Consider the following 16805-nt stretch of genomic DNA (forward strand, 5'->3'; position numbering starts at 1 on the left):
ATGGCATCTCCTCCTCTTCTCTGGACTCTCTTCCTCTTCTTTGTCATCTTCTCGCTCAAATCCCACGCAGAAGAAGAAGTAGATACGCCGGTCACTCGGTTCCAGCAATACTTGAGATTCAAAACTGCTCATCCAAATCCTAACTACGCCGCACCGGTCAGTTTCCTCATTGATCAAGCTCGATCGATCGGTCTCACAACACGAACCATCGAATTCGTCTCAGGGAAGCCAGTTCTTCTAGTCACATGGCTCGGCTCGAACCCTAAACTTCCTTCGATTCTTTTCAACTCTCATCTCGATTCTGTTCCCGCCGAAGCCGAGAAATGGATTCATCCGCCGTTCTCTGCTCACCGAACCGTCGATGGTCATATATACGCTCGCGGCGCGCAGGATGATAAGTGTGTCGGTGTTCAGTATCTGGAATCGATCAGGAATTTGAAATCGAGAGGCTTCTCTCCTCTCCGTACTGTTCACATCTCTTACGTTCCTGTTAAAGAGTGATTCATCTTCTCAGAGCTGGAGCTGGGCTTTAGTAAACATCGGCCCAGCTGGATATGAGTGGAGGAGAGCTGGAGAGGATCTGGGCCAGGATTCTAGACGTAGGCCCACCAGGTTGTTAGACACGCGGTTTAAGAGTCAAAGACGTTGCAACCGAATAAATAGATCAAGTCGTCTTCTTCTTTGACTAATCTTTGACCTCCATTGTTGTTCTCTCGAGAAAGCTCTGTAACTCTGTATCAGCAAAAGAATATAGTGGATTTCCAGGTTCCGTCTTGAAGAGAGATGTACCTACGGTTGTAGGGAACTCTATAAACTTCTGTGTCGTTACCTTTCTTTTTCTTTAGCATCTATAAAAATAAGCAACAGTGAGTGAGAGAGATAAGATCGATCGACGAAGTCGAAACAGAGAGAATCGAAGAAGTATCGGCAACAAGTGGTATCAGATCGTAGGTTACATCCGTTCAAAAGGATACAAAGGCGATTCTCGGAAAAAGATGGAAGGAGAGAAAGGATCAAGTCTTACCGATCCAAGGAAAGAGACGATCGAAAGGCATCGCAAGTCACCGGCGGAGTTACTGCGATCATCGACAGTCAGATCAGTGAATCTGACTCAGGGAGTTTCTTTATCTCGAAGATCCCAAACAGATCTTCCTAAAACTCTTCGATCAAATCATACATCTAGCTAAGAAGTCCCCTTTGATTAAAGATTCATTGCTCTTGTGTGGCTCACTTAGTGATACTCATCTGCAGGTGTTAAATCGCGGAAAGCTCACACCAGAGGAACTATGGATCTGACACCAGGGAAATTCGAGATGGATAAATTTGACGGAAAAGGAGACTTTGGGATGTGGAAGTACAAACTACTGGGACAGTTGGAGATTCAGGGACTGGGATCAGTATTGAAGGAAGGATCAGAGACGACCTCGGGGAAAGATTCGTCAGATGAAACCATTGAGGAAAAGGTTGATCCGAAAGCTGCTGAAAAAGATCTAAGGGTAAGAAATCTGCTGGGTACATGTCTATCAGACCAGACTCTCAGAAAAGTAATGCACGAGACAACAGCTATGGCAATGTGGAAAGCATTGGAAAATGACTATCAAGCGAAGTCTTTATGATAACACCGTATTTTGACCACTTTTATGGATCGTTTTGAAATACTTTTTCTATGTTTTTAATTGCTTTTAAGTACTTTTATTATGTTTTTCTAGTATTTGTAGTTCCAAAACTCTTTTCAGGTAACTTAGGGAAAAATTTAACAAAATGGATAGAAAACTAGATTTCAGCTCAGAGTCAAACCGTCAGAAGTTCACCCCTGATTGAAGGCCTTCTCACCGTCTGATCCAGCTCAAATTTGGAGACCTTAAAGATGGAAGTATCAGCTTCCCAGTGCACTTTACAGCTTGGCAATCCAACGGTTCAATCAAAAGATACGCGAAGAGTAAGATGTCCCGTAAACCAGCCGGCAAGCACTTCCACCCGCGGCCAACAAGCAATTTCCCGCGGTCAGGAGCATCCCGACCGCGGCAAACCACTCATTCCCCGCGGTCAGAGCACTCTCGACCGCGGCCATCAACCTCCGAGCCCAAAAGCCCATTTCTGAAGCCCACAATGATTCCCTCATTTGGAGAAACCCTAAGTGACGTCCAGAGAGGTCTTGAGCACTATAAATACATGTCTTAGGAACCCTAAATCGATCATCTTCTATCTTTCTTATTGTTTTAGAATACTTGTTTTGCTTTAGATTTTAGGGAGAGAGAGATTTGTTCTCTTGAACCCTTGTTCTTTCTTTTTCAATTTCGGTTTCTATTCTACTTATTAATATTATGTCTTTGATTTCGTTCATTATGTCTGAGTAGTTTTATTTTTGGGATTAAGGGATTTTCGATGGGGATTTATATGTTCGTTGAGGATTCCATGAGCTTTTGAGCCGAATCTTAGAACTTTTTCTTCTGAATTCGTTTTTACTGCATGAGAGTAGCGTCATGAACTACAATCTGATCCAGATGCTTGATGACACGAAAGTGTTCATCAGGTATCAGATCTAGTTTGGGAGAGAAAAACAAACATAGGAGTGGAAACCTACCTATGGGCGATTTGAGAATTAGGACGAGTCTTAAACATAATGCATCTCTTCTCTTCCAGGGCCAGAGTGGAAACCTACTGGTCAGGGTTGAGAGAGATAGTTGTCTATGATCACGACAGTGGCATATTCATACGTCCGTGACTCCAGTTCGAAAAGTTTAAGCTAAGATCTTATCAATTTTACTCTCTAGCAATGTTTTGACTCGTTCGTACCCCTGAGAAAACTTCCCTGAAGCCCAACGCCTTCTTTCCCATTGATTTACACCGATTTTTCTTTAAAGCTTTAGTTCAATATTGTCTTTCCTTTTTAGTTCATTTTCATTTAAGCATTAGAATATCCGTTTTTATCATTTTTAGTCATTTTCATTAAGTTTAGTTATTACGTCATTTAATTCTCGTATTCTCTTTTAATATTTCGTTTTTACATTTTAAACACACTACCAACCCCCACAAAACCGTTTTGGTTCTAGACTTCCTTACTTAATACTTATTTCAAAGGCTTTTTGCAGGAAAATATCCTCCTTCCCTGTGGATTCGATCTCTAAGTACTACAATCGATCAGCTGTGTACTTGCGGCTATTGATTTCAATTAGGGTAAAACTTGACAACCCTCGACACCACACATCAAGTCCAACACAACATCAAGTTTTTGGCGCCGTTGCCGGGGAAGGCACGCATTTTCTTTTCTGCAAAACCCCGAGAAAGGTTAGTAAATCGACTCTAGAACCCCCTTTTCTGCAACTTTCCATTTTTCGGTTATTTTGTTTCCATTTCAGAAGATATGGATCCTATAAATCGAAATATACACTATGAGGAAGGTTTCTATAACACTACTCAAGCCACCAGACGCAGAGAGAAGCATCTATGCGATCTCTACGAAAAAACTCAAAGCAAAGACCACAGAACGTCTCAGAAGGAGCCCTACGCACCTCAAATGGCAAACCCTGGATACTCTATGTATCGCCTACCTCACCAAGTTCTCCAGCAAGATGAGAACGTCCAGCTGAGCAACAGACTGAGTCAGCTCGAAGGCGTGATCAGACAATTCATAGAAGCTCAAGCAACCGCTACAACTGCTCTAAACGAAAGGATTGATGGGATATCGAAACTTTTCAATGAAAAAATCGATACCCTAGCCTCACAATTCAATTCAATAGAAGAACGTGCAACCAAGGATGCAGCTATGATTGCTAACAGGTTCAACAGCATGGAGGAAGAGCTAGCAAAGCACAACTATGAGCTTCGCAACACCAAAAACAAAGTCATGGACCTGGATTTCAAGCTTGATGACGTGGACAAAGCCCTAAACGAAGCTAAGAACGAGTCTTATGACTTTACAGTCGAAGTTTCAGAGAAGGTGTACAAAGTCATCGACAAAACCGAAAAGCTTGACCCAACCATGGACAAAGTAGTCTATGCTCTTGATGAAGTTGAAGAAAAGGTTTAGGAGATCATGCAAGGACTTGGAGAGCATACCCCAGCAACCAAAACTAAAGACTCAAGTCCAGAGAGGAAGTACATCAAGCCAGAAGACCCAGGAGACCACCCAGGAGGCAAAGGAGGAAGCAACAGCAGCAGAGCAGCTCGGAGACAAACTCCCGCGGTCGCGTTGGCTCCGACCGCGGCCAAGAAGCTCTCCCCCGCGGTCGTGATGGGTCTACCTGCGGCCCATGGTCGCTTCCCCGCGGTCGCGTCACCTGCAGTCTGGGCCAACCGGAAAAACGTTCCAAAACAGTCCCGTTCAGCTCATACAAGCATCTGTGGATCTGGTACACCTCCTGGGATGACTAAACCACTTCATCAACAACTGGTTTGCTCCATAAGCACCCAAAGATCTGAAGAAGAGGACAAGTCATGGCCTTGCAACATGGCTTTGTCTTGTGAAGATGAGTATGAAGAGCAATACTCTGAAGATGAAGAGTATGGGTTGTTTGTAGAAAATCCAAACGCAGGGTATTCCTCAGAAGACGACTCAGGAGAGATTCAATGGATCACCAACAACATCAGTAGAGAGAAGCTAATGGAGTTCAACAACGTAGTCAGGTCATTCCCTGCTCATTTAAGCTTTGATGAAATCTGGAAACTTGGTCGTTTGCAAGTCTTTTTCAGGTACTGCAAGGAGTCTAAAGAGGATATCCATAGATACTTTATGAGAGCTCGATACATGACAACACCAGAAGCAGCTGTCTATGCAATTCACCTCAAAAACCCGGAAGAGTGCAGCTACTACACCAACAAAATCAGCAAAGAGAAGCTCGACAAATTCAATGATGTGGTTCAAAATTTGCCTGAAGGAATCACGTTTGCCAAAGCTTGCAAGGACTTCATGATAGGCCACTACTTCTGTGAGAGCAAAGAATCAATCCCAGAGATAGAAGACTTGTTCAATCATGCAAGAAAAGGTAAACCTGTTCGAACACTTCACAAAATCGATGGTGCAGGTCAGTTTCTTATCTCTTGTTCTATTAGAGGAGAGATGTTTAAAAACGTGCTATGTGATTCTGGAGCTTGTCTTAACATGATGTTCAAGGCAATTGCTTTGAGACTTGGTATTAAACACCTGCGCAGGACTAGAGCAAAGATTAGCCTAGCTGATGATTCTAATGCAACACCTCAAGGAATAGCTCATGAAATTCCTTTGAGAATAGGAGATTGCATAGTGCCTGTCGACTTCTACATTGTCGAAACGAGAGATGCAACATATCCAGTGATTCTGGGATGGTCTTTTCTAGCAACTTCCGGAGCTATAATGGACTGGCCAAACCGGAGGATTTCATTTGCTAATATCGACAAAGATGGCTTCACAGAAGCTGTCCCATACAACAGCAAAGCAGGAAAACGTTCTGCAACAGAAGAGTTTGAAAAAGAACTTTGGAGTGACGAAGAACCTGCTAGGCAAAGCAAGGAGATGTCGAAAAAGACTTGTCTCAGGACAAGGTCTTCTTCATTGGAATAAGTCACGTCCAACACCAAAAGTCGAGCTAAACGACTTAAAACAGAAGCGCTTAATGGGAGGCAACCCATTTAGGTATTGTTTCTTTAGGATTTTTCTTTCTTTTTCTTTTGATCTTTTTCTTTTTCTTAGTTTCAGGTGTTTCTTATAAAACAAAAAAGCCAAAAAAAAATCAAAAAAAAAAAACCGAAAAGACCAAAAAGAAGGATGATACCTGACTGCTCGGCCCAGCAGGAACCAAGGAGAAGCAGGAAGAGGCCGCGATATAAGCCCCCGCGGTCGCAGACGTTCTGACCGCGGGAAACCTACCGTCGGCCGCGGTCGTGTGATCCTGACCGCGGCCAAACACTTGGTTGCCGCGGTAGTATAGCCCCTGACCGCGGCACTTGGTCGTTGAGATCCAAACCCGACCCAAACCACCCCTTTCACCTCATTTCACCTCACCAATCCCCAATCCACCTCATTCATCACCCTCCACCACCTTCATCACCACCTAATCACCTTCCCAAACCCCTTCGAATGAATCCGGTTCATCTCCACCAGCATCCCGGATCCAGGTAAGTTCTCTTTGTCCTTACCAGTTCGATTATCTATGCATTTTTCTCATCCAATCTCGACTTGTTTCACACTGAGGACAGTGTGATTTAAGTCTGGGGGAGGATTTCATCCCTTTCTAACCACCTTTCTTTCATGAGTGTTGCATTATCTACACTTTTTGCATTTTCCTTAAAGTTTTTCAAAATCGGTTTTCAAAACAAAAAACGTTTTAAAAGGGAATGGTGAACATGAATCAATGATAGTTGACTGTGTGCTTTAGACTGTTCCTAGTGACTTGCTCATTCATGATTTAGGACTAGACTAGGCGGTAGCTAAGCACATTTGAAACAAAGTACCCTAGAGGAATTTGAATGATTTCGATTTAGATGAAGGGATACACTAGCTCTGTTTTATTTGGACTTAATTTGGACTTAATTTTCTCATTGAAGCATTAGACCAGGGAAACGAATCATACATTCATGACTCCTTTATCCTTTTACCACTCTCTGTTGATCCTGAATGGCTAGTTCATCTTTAGCTAGTTCCCCACCTTAACCAATCCTCTTTCAAACCACATGCACTCTTGTTTTCTATTGTCTTATATGCAGATAAGTGCAAAAACGTTGGAGAGAAAAAGGAACGACGCAGTTTTCAGTCACCAAGGACAGAGACCTGCGATTTGCCAGAAAAGTTCTGGGGGAACAGCTGTTTACAACAAAGGAGGAAGGATTATGGAGTTTTTGAGATTGTTTTCTGATTCCCGGAAAGAATCTAAGTCTGGGGGAACAGCTGTTTACAACAAAGGAGGAAGGATTATGCACCAACATTTGGCAAGAAGAAGTGATTGAAAACTGTGGTCATCAACAGGTCCTTATCTCTCTTGCGGTTTTGCAAATTATCTTGCATCCTCCAAATCTTCAGGTAACCCGAAACACTTTAACTCCACCACTTAAATAGCCCTTTAATGCCAAACGCCGTCTATCCTGTATGTTTAATGAGAACTCACTATTGAACTTAATGAATGTAGATAGCTAGTTGACTGGAATCAAGATTTAATTTGTTTAAGTTTTGCATGACGGAAAAAGTGGACTAGTATCTCTTGTGCTTTGGTGAGAATTTTCTAGACTAATTTGTGGATTGATGCACTATCTTTGGTCCTAGTTTAGGAGTTCATGTCTATGAGATTTGTGCATTCCCTATTTTTGTTTTAACTTAACCAGTTTAGGCTTTTGCTTTGTTTGAGGACAAACAAAGGTTTAAGTCTGGAGGAGTTGATAACACGTATTTTGACCACTTTTATGGATCGTTTTGAAATACTTTTTCTATGCTTTTAATTGCTTTTAAGTACTTTTATTACGTTTTTCTAGTATTCGTAGTTCCAAGACTCTTTTCAGGTAACTTAGGGAAAAGCTTAACAAAATGGATAGAAAACCAGATTTGAGCTCAGAGTCAAACCGTCAGAAGTTCACCCCTGATTGAAGGCCTTCTCACCGTTTGATCCAGCTCAAATTTGGAGACCTTAAAGATGGAAGTATCAGCTTTCCAGTGCACTTTACAGCTTGGCTATCCAACGGTTCAATCAAAAGATACGCGAAGAGCAAGATGTCCCGTAAACCAGCCGGCAAGCACTTCCACCCGCGGCCAACAAGCAATTTCCCGCGGTCAGGAGCATCCCGACCGCGGCAAACCACTCATTCCCCGCGGTCAGAGCACTCTCGACCGCGGCCATCAACCTCCGAGCCCAAAAGCCCATTTCTGAAGCCCACAATGATTTCTTCATTTGGAGAAACCCTAAGTGACGTCCAGAGAGGTCTTGAGCACTATAAATAAATGTCTTAGGAACCCTAAATCGATCATCTTCTATCTTTCTTATTGTTTTAGAATACTTGTTTTGCTTTAGCTTTTAGGGAGAGAGAGATTTGTTCTCTTGAACCCTTGTTCTTTCTTTTTCAATTTCGGTTTCTATTCTACTTCTTAATACTATGTCTTTGATTTCGTTCATTATGTCTGAGTAGTTTTATTGTTGGGATTAATGGATTTTCGATGGGGATTTATATGTTCGTTGAGGATTCCATGAGCTTTTGAGCCGAATCTTAGAACTTTTTCTTCTGAATTCGTTTTTACTGCATGAGAGTAGTGTCATGAACTACAATCTGATCCAGATGCTTGGTGACACGAAAGTGTTCATCAGGTATCAGATCTAGTTTGGGAGAGCAAAACAAACATAGGAGTGGAAACCTACCTATGGGCGATTTGTGAATTAGGACGAGTCTTAAACATAATGCATCTCTTCTCTTCCAGGGCCAGAGTGAAAACCTACTGGTCAGGGTTGAGAGAGATAGTTGTCTATGATCACGACAGTGGCGTATTCATACGTCCGTGACTCCATTTCGAAAATTTTAAGCTAAGATCTTATCAATTTTACTCTCTAGCAATGTTTTGAATCGTTCGTACCCCTGAGAAAACTTCCCTGAAGCACAACGCCTTCTTTCCCATTGATTTACACCGATTTTTCTTTAAAGCTTTAGTTCAATATTGTCTTTCCTTAGTTCGTTTTCATTTAAGCATTAGAATATCCGTTTTTATCATTTTTAGTCATTTTCATTAAGTTTAGTTATTACGTCATTTAATTCTCGTATTCTCTTTTAATATTTCGTTTTTACATTTTAAACACACTACCAACCCCCACAAAACCGTTTTGGTTCTAGACTTCCTTACTTAATACTTATTTCAAAGGCTTTTTGCAGGAAAAGATCCTCCTTCCCTGTGGATTCGATCCCTAAGTACTACAATCGATCAGCTGTGCACTTGCGGCTATTGATTTCAATTAGGGTAAAACTTGACAACCCTCGACACCACACATCAAGTCCAACACAACATCAAGTTTTTGGCGCCGTTGCCGGGGAAGCACGCATTTTCTTTTCTGCAAAATCCCGCGAAAAGTTAGTAAATCGACTCTAGAACCCCCTTTTCTGCAACTTTCCATTTTTCGATTATTTTGTTTCCATTTCAGAAGATATGGATCCTATAAATCGAAATATACACTATGAGGAAGGTTTCTATAACACTCCTCAAGCCACCAGACGCAGAGAGAAGCATCTACGCGATCTCTACGAAAAAACTCAAAGCAAAGACCACAGAACGTCCCAGAAGGAGCCCTACGCACCTCAAATGGCAAACCTTGGATACTCTATGTATCGCCTACCTCACCAAGTTCTCCAGCAAGATGAGAACATCCAGCTGAGCAACAGACTGAGTCAGCTCGAAGGCGTGATAAGACAATTCATAGAAGCTCAAGCAACCGCTACAACTGCTCTAAACGAAAGGATTGATGGGATATCGAAACTTTTCAATGAAAAAATTGATAACCTAGCCTCACAATTCAATTCAATAGAAGAACGTGCAACAAAGGATGCAGCTATGATTGCTAACAGGTTCAATAGCATGGAGGAAGAGCTAGCAAAGCACAACTATGAGCTTCGCAACACCAAAAACAAAGTCATGGACCTGGATTTCAAGCTTGATGACGTGGACAAAGCCCTAAACGAAGCTAAGAACGAGTCTTATGACTTTACAGTCGAAGTTTCAGAGAAGGTGTACAAAGTCATCGACAAAACCGAAGAGCTTGACCCAACCATGGACAAAGTAGTCTATGTTCTTGATGAAGTTGAAGAAAAGGTTTAGGAGATCATGCAAGGACTTGGAGAGCATACCCCAGCAACCAAACCTAAAGACTCAATTCCAGAGAGGAAGTACATCAAGCCAGAAGACCCAGGAGACCACCCAGGAGGCAAAGGAGGAAGCAACAGCAGCAGAGCAGCTCGGAGACAAACTCCCGCGGTCGCGTTGGCTCCGACCGCGGCCAAGAAGCTCTCCCCCGCGGTCGTGATGGGTCTACCCGCGGCCCATGGTCGCTTCCCCGCGGACGCGTCACCTGCAGTCAGGGCCAACCGGAAAAACGTTCCAAAACAGTCCCGTTCAGCTCATACAAGCATCTGTGGATCTGGTACACCTCCTGGGATGACTAAACCACTTCATCAACAACTGGTTTGCTCCATAAGCACCCAAAGATCTGAAGAAGAGGACAAGTCATGGCCTTGCAACATGGCTTTGTCTTGTGAAGATGAGTATGAAGAGCAATACTCTGAAGATGAAGAGTATGGGTTGTTTGTAGAAGATCCAAACGCAGGGTATTCCTCAGAAGACGACTCAGGAGAGATTCAATGGATCACCAACAACATCAGTAGAGAGAAGCTAATGGAGTTCAACAACGTAGTCAGGTCATTCCCTGCTCATTTAAGCTTTGATGAAATCTGGAAACTTGGTCGTTTGCAAGTCTTTTTCAGGTACTGCAAGGAGTCTAAAGAGGATATCCATAGATACTTCATGAGAGCTCGATACATGACAACACCAGAAGCAGCTGTCTATGCGATTCACCTCAAAAACCCGGAAGAGTGCAGCTACTACACCAACAAAATCAGCAAAGAGAAGCTTGACGAATTCAATGATGTGGTTCGAAATTTGCCTGAAGGAATCACGTTTGCCAAAGCTTGCAAGGACTTCATGATAGGCCACTACTTCTGTGAGAGCAAAGAATCAATCCCTGAGATAGAAGACTTGTTCAATCATGCAAGAAAAGGTAAACTTGTTCGAACACTTCACAAAAACGATGGTGCAGGTCAGTTTCTTATCTCTTGTTCTATTAGAGGAGAGATGTTTAAAAACGTGCTATGTGATTCTGGAGCTTGTCTTAACATGATGTTCAAGGCAATTGCTTTGAGACTTGGTATTAAACACCTGCGCAGGACTAGAGCAAAGATTAGCCTAGCTGATGATTCTAATGCAACACCTCAAGGAATAGCTCATGAAATTCCTTTGAGAATAGGAGATTGCATAGTGCCTGTCGACTTCTACATTGTCGAAACGAGAGATGCAACATATCCAGTGATTCTGGGATGGTCTTTTCTAGCAACTTCCGGAGCTATAATGGACTGGCCAAACCGGAGGATTTCATTTGCTAATATCGACAAAGATGTCTTCACAGAAGCTGTCCCATACAACAGCAAAGCAGGAAAACGTTCTGCAACAGAAGAGTTTGAAAAAGAACTTTGGAGTGACGAAGAACCTGCTAGGCAAAGCAAGGAGATGTCAAAAAAGACTTGTCTCAGGACAAGGTCTTCTTCATTGGAATAAGTCACGTCCAACACCAAAAGTCGAGCTAAACGACTTAAAACAGAAGCGCTTAATGGGAGGCAACCCATTTAAGTATTGTTTCTTTAGGATTTTTCTTTCCTTTTCTTTTGATCTTTTTCTTTTTCTTAGTTTGGTGTTTCTTATAAAACAAAAAAGCCAAAAAAAATCAAAAAAAAAAACCGAAAAGACCAAAAAGAAGGATGATACCTGACTGCTCGGCCCAGCAGGAACCAAGGAGAAGCAGGAAGAGACCGCGATATAAGCCCCCGCGGTCGCAGACATTCTGACCGCGGGAAACCTACCGTCGGCCGTGGTCGCGTGCTCCTGGCCGCGGCCAAACACTTGGTTGCCGCGGTCGTATAGCCCCTGACCGCGGCACTTGGTCGTTGAAATCCAAACCCGACCCAAACCACCCCTTTCACCTCATTTCACCTCACCAATCCCCAATCCACCTCATTCATCACCCTCCACCACCTTCATCACCACCTAATCACCTTCCCAAACCCCTTCGAATGAATCCGGTTCATCTCCACCAGCATCCCGGATCCAGGTAAGTTCTCTTTGTCCTTACCAGTTCGATTATCTATGCATTTTTCTCATCCAATCTCGACTTGTTTCACACTGAGGACAGTGTGATTTAAGTCTGGGGCAGGATTTAATCCCTTTCTAACCACCTTTCTTTCATGAGTCTTGCATTATCTACACTTTTTGCATTTTCCTTAGAGTTTTTCAAAATCGGTTTTCAAAACAAAATACGTTTTAAAAGGGAATGGTGAACATGAATCAATGATAGTTGACTGTGTGCTTTAGACTGTTCCTAGTGGCTTGCTCATTCATGAATTAGGACTAGACTAGGCGGTAGCTATGCACATTTGAAACAAAGTACCCCAGAGGAATTTGAATGATTTCGATTTAGATGAAGGGATACACTAGCTCTGTTTTATTTGGACTTAATTTGGACTTAATTTTCTCATTGAAGCATTAGACCAGGGAAACGAATCATACATTCAGGACTCCTTTATCCTTTTACCACTCTCTGTTGATCCTGAATGGCTAGTTCATCTTTAGCTAGTTCCCCACCTTAACCAATCCTCTTTCAAACCACATGCACTCTTGTTTTCTATTGTCTTATATGCAGATAAGTGCAAAAACGTTGGAGAGAAAAAGGAACGACGCAGTTTTCAGTCACCAAGGACAGAGACCTGCGATTTGCCAGAAAAGTTCCCGGAAGGATTCAACACAAGAGGAAGCTCAGTTTGCCTTAGAAAAATCTCAAATTTTGGTACAATCTCATCCTCTAGTCTCTCTCTTTAAAAGGCATTTCCTTTCCAAAAAAAATCCGAAAATAAGAAAAGAAAGGAAATAAAAGCCTTAGAGAGTCTAGAGAGGTCGAATTTTAAGTCCCAAGGCAACTGGAGTTTGATTTTATGGAGTTTTTGAGATTGTTTTCTGATTCCCGGAAAGAATCTAAGTCTGGGGGAACAGCTGTTTACAACAAAGGAGGAAGGATTATGCACCAACATTTGGCAAGAAGAAGTGATTGAAAACTGTGGTCATCAACAGGTCCTTATCTCTCTTGCGGTTTTGCATATTATCTTGCATTCTCCAGATCTTCAGGTAACCCGAAACACTTTAACTCCACCACCTAAATAGACCTTTAATGCCAAACGCCGTCTACCCTGGATGATGTCTTTAATGAGAACTCACTATTGAACTTAATGAATGTAGAGAGCTAGTTGACTGGAATCAAGATTTAATTTGTTTAAGTTTTGCATGACGGAAAAAGTGGACTAGTATCTCTTGTGCTTAGGTGAGAATTTTCTAGACTAAGTTGTGGATTGATGCACTATCTTTGGTCCTAGTTTAGGAGTTCATGTCTATGAGATTTGTGCATTCCCTATTTTTGTTTTAACTTAACCAGTTTAGGCTTTTGCTTTGTTTGAGGACAAACAAAGGTTTAAGTCTGGGGGAGTTGATAACACCGTATTTTGTCCACTTTTATGGATCGTTTTGAAATACTTTTCCTATGTTTTTAATTGCTTTTAAGTACTTTTATTACGTTTTTCTAGAATTTGTAGTTCCAAGACTCTTTTCAGGTAACTTAGGGAAAAGCTTAACAAAATGGATAGAAAACCAGATTTCAGCTCAGAGTCAAACCGTCAGAAGTTCACCCCTGATTGAAGGCCTTCTCACCGTCTGATCCAGCTCAAATTTGGTGACCTTAAAGATGGAAGTATCAGCTTTCCAGTGCACTTTACAGCTTGGCAATCCAACGGTTCAATCAAAAGATATGCGAAGAGCAAGATGTCCCGTAAACCAGCCGCAAGCACTTCCACCCGCGGCCAACAAGCAATTTCCCGCGGTCAGGAGCATCCCGACCGCGGCAAACAACCTCCGAGCCCAAAACCCATTTCTGAAGCCCACAATGATTCCCTCATTTGGAGAAACCCTAAGTGACGTCCAGAGAGGTCTTGAGCACTATAAATACATGTCTTAGGAACCCTAAATCGATCATCTTCTATCTTTCTTATTGTTTTAGAATACTTGTTTTGCTTTAGCTTTTAGGGAGAGAGAGATTTGTTCTCTTGAACCCTTGTTCTTTTTTTTTCAATTTCGGTTTCTATTCTACTTCTTAATACTATGTCTTTGATTTCGTTCATTATGTCTGAGTAGTTTTATTGTTGGGATTAAGGGATTTTCGATGGGGATTTATATGTTCGATGAGGATTCCATGAGCTTTTGAGCCGAATCTTAGAACTTTTTCTTCTGAATTCGTTTTTACTGCATGAGAGTAGCGTCATGAACTACAATCTGATCCAGATGCTTGGTGACACGAAAGTGTTCATCAGGTATCAGATCTAGTTTTGGAGAGCAAAACAAACATAGGAGTGGAAACCTACCTATGGGCGATTTGTGAATTAGGACGAGTCTTAAACATAATGCATCTCTTCTCTTCCAGGGCTAGAGTGAAAACCTACTGGTCTGGGTTGAGAGAGATAGTTGTCTATGATCACGACAGTGGCGTATTCATACGTCCGTGACTCCAGTTCGAAAAGTTTAAGCTAAGATCTTATCAATTTTACTCTCTAGCAATGTTTTGAATCGTTCGTACCCCTGAGAAAACTTCCCTGAAGCCCAACGCCTTATTTCCCATTGATTTACACCGATTTTTCTTTAAAGCTTTAGTTCAATATTGTCTTTCCTTTTTAGTTCATTTTCATTTAAGCATTAGAATATCCGTTTTTATCATTTTTAGTCATTTTCATTAAGTTTAGTTATTACGTCATTTAATTCTCGTAATCTCTTTTAATATTTCGTTTTTACATTTTAAACACACTACCAACCCCCACAAAACCGTTTTGGTTCTAGACTTCCTTACTTAATACTTATTTCAAAGGCTTTTTGCAGGAAAAGATCCTCCTTCCCTGTGGATTCGATCCCTAAGTACTACAATCGATCAGCTGTGCACTTGCGGCTATTGATTTCAATTAGGGTAAAACTTGACAACCCTTGACACCACACATCAAGTCCTACACAATATCACTTTACCAAATAGAATTTACCTGAAGCAAAGTTTTGCTGGCTTCAAGATGGAAGAAGGCAAGTCCATAGAAGAGAACATGGACACGTTCTTGAAGTTGATTGCGGATCTTGCAAGCTTGAAAATCACCGTCAGTGATGAAGATCAGGCCATACAACTCTTGACAAGTCTACCACTGTTGTATGAGCCGCTAGTACACACCTTGAAGTATGGCTCTGGAAAGGATACTTTAACTGTTAGGGAGGTCGTAACATCAGCCTACGCAAAAGAAGCAGAGTTAAGACAAAAGGGACTACTAAGCAAGTCAAAGCAAAACCCAGAAGGGCTTTATGTGGAGAATAGAGGAAGAGCTGAGAAAAGGAGTGACAGTAAAGGGGCAAACTCAAAGGGCAAAGGCAAGAACCGCAGCAGATCAAAGTCAAAACCAAAGTTTGGACCGAAAGCCTGCTGGATTTGTGGTGATGAAAATCACTGGAAGAAGGACTGCCCAAAGAGAAAGAAAAATGATCAGCAAGACAAATCGTCTGCAAATGTGGCAGTCATTCTACCAGAAGCAATAGCTCTAACAGCAAGCCTACAAGCAACCGAAAATGAGTGGGTTCTAGACTCGGGTTGCACTTTTCACATAACGCCAAGAAGAACTACTTTCAGATTTTGTGGAATTTGATGGCACAAAGGTTCTAATGGGGAACAATACTCACTGTATGGTAAAAGGACAAGGCAATATCACAATAGACAATCCAGATGGTTCAGTGGTTACTCTAAGTAATGTGAGGTATATGCCTGATATGGGAAGGAATTTAATCTCATATGGACAACTAGAACAATCCGGATGCAAGTACAGTGGTCAAGACTTTGTGGTGGATTTCTACAAAGGGAACCTGTCAGGAAAGTATTATCAAGGTCTGTACTACTTACAGGGAAAGGTGAGACAACCGCAGGTAAATGTGGCTAAGTCTCCGGTTGATATGACGAAGCTTTGGCACTCCAGGCTGGCACACATGAGTCAGTCTGCGATGGAGGCACTCGTCAGAAAAGGATATCTCAGAAGGGAGGAGGTCACGAAGCTCAGATTCTGTGAGTCCTGCACCATGGGAAAGTCACATAAGCAGAGTTTTCAGAAGGGTCAGCATATAACAAAAGACATATTGGAATATGTGCATTCAGACTTGTGGGGTTCTCCAAATGTAACATCGAGCCTATCGGGAAGCAAGTATTTCCTAACCTTCATAGACGATTACTCTAAGAAAGTCTGGATCTGCTTCTTAAAGACTAAAGATGAGGCTTACCAGAAGTTTGTGGATTGGAAGATGCTTGTGGAAACTCAAACCGGGAAGAAGCTGAAATGTCTAAGAACAGACAATGGATTAGAATTCTGCAATAATCAGTTTGACAAGCTGTGTAGAGAAACCGGTGTTAAAAGACATAAAACATGTCCGTATACACCACAACAGAATGGCATCTCTGAAAGGATGAATAGGACGATCATGGACAAAGTAAGGAGTATGCTAAATGAAACAGGTCTAGATGGAAAGTTCTGGGCAGAGGTAGCTTCAACAGCTGTTTACATCATTAATAGATCTCAAACTTCATCTATTAATTTTGAGGTTCCGGAAGCTATGTGGACAGGGGGCAAACCAAGCTATAATCATTTGAAGCGGTTTGGATGCTTAGCCTATGTTCATGTAGTTTCAGATAAGATCAGTCCAAGAGCGTCTAAAGGGGTATTCCTAGGGTATGCTCAGGGAACTAAAGGCTACAGAGTATGGTTGTTAAATGAGCAGAAACTAACCGTCAGAAAAGATGTGATATTCAATGAGGACATGGTGTTTAAAGAAAGCAAGTTGGTTGATACGGATCCAGGGCAAAAGAAAGCGACAGCATCAAAGAAGAAGGTTACCTTCAGTAGTGATCTGTTCGAGGTGGAGCCCGTTCATACAACCGCTGATGAGACTTCAGATCAAGGTGAGACAGTTCAAGTGATGAGTCTGCAGATCA

General features: G+C 42.0%; 1 pseudogene; it reads left to right on the forward strand.

Annotated features, from left to right (window-relative positions):
• LOC18010960 overlaps positions 1–16805 on the forward strand; it is a 28173-nt pseudogene continuing 11368 nt past the window's right edge.

The sequence above is a fragment of the Eutrema salsugineum genome, unplaced genomic scaffold (assembly GCF_000478725.1).
Source record: "Eutrema salsugineum unplaced genomic scaffold, Eutsalg1_0 scaffold_7, whole genome shotgun sequence".
NCBI lineage: Eukaryota > Viridiplantae > Streptophyta > Magnoliopsida > Brassicales > Brassicaceae > Eutrema > Eutrema salsugineum.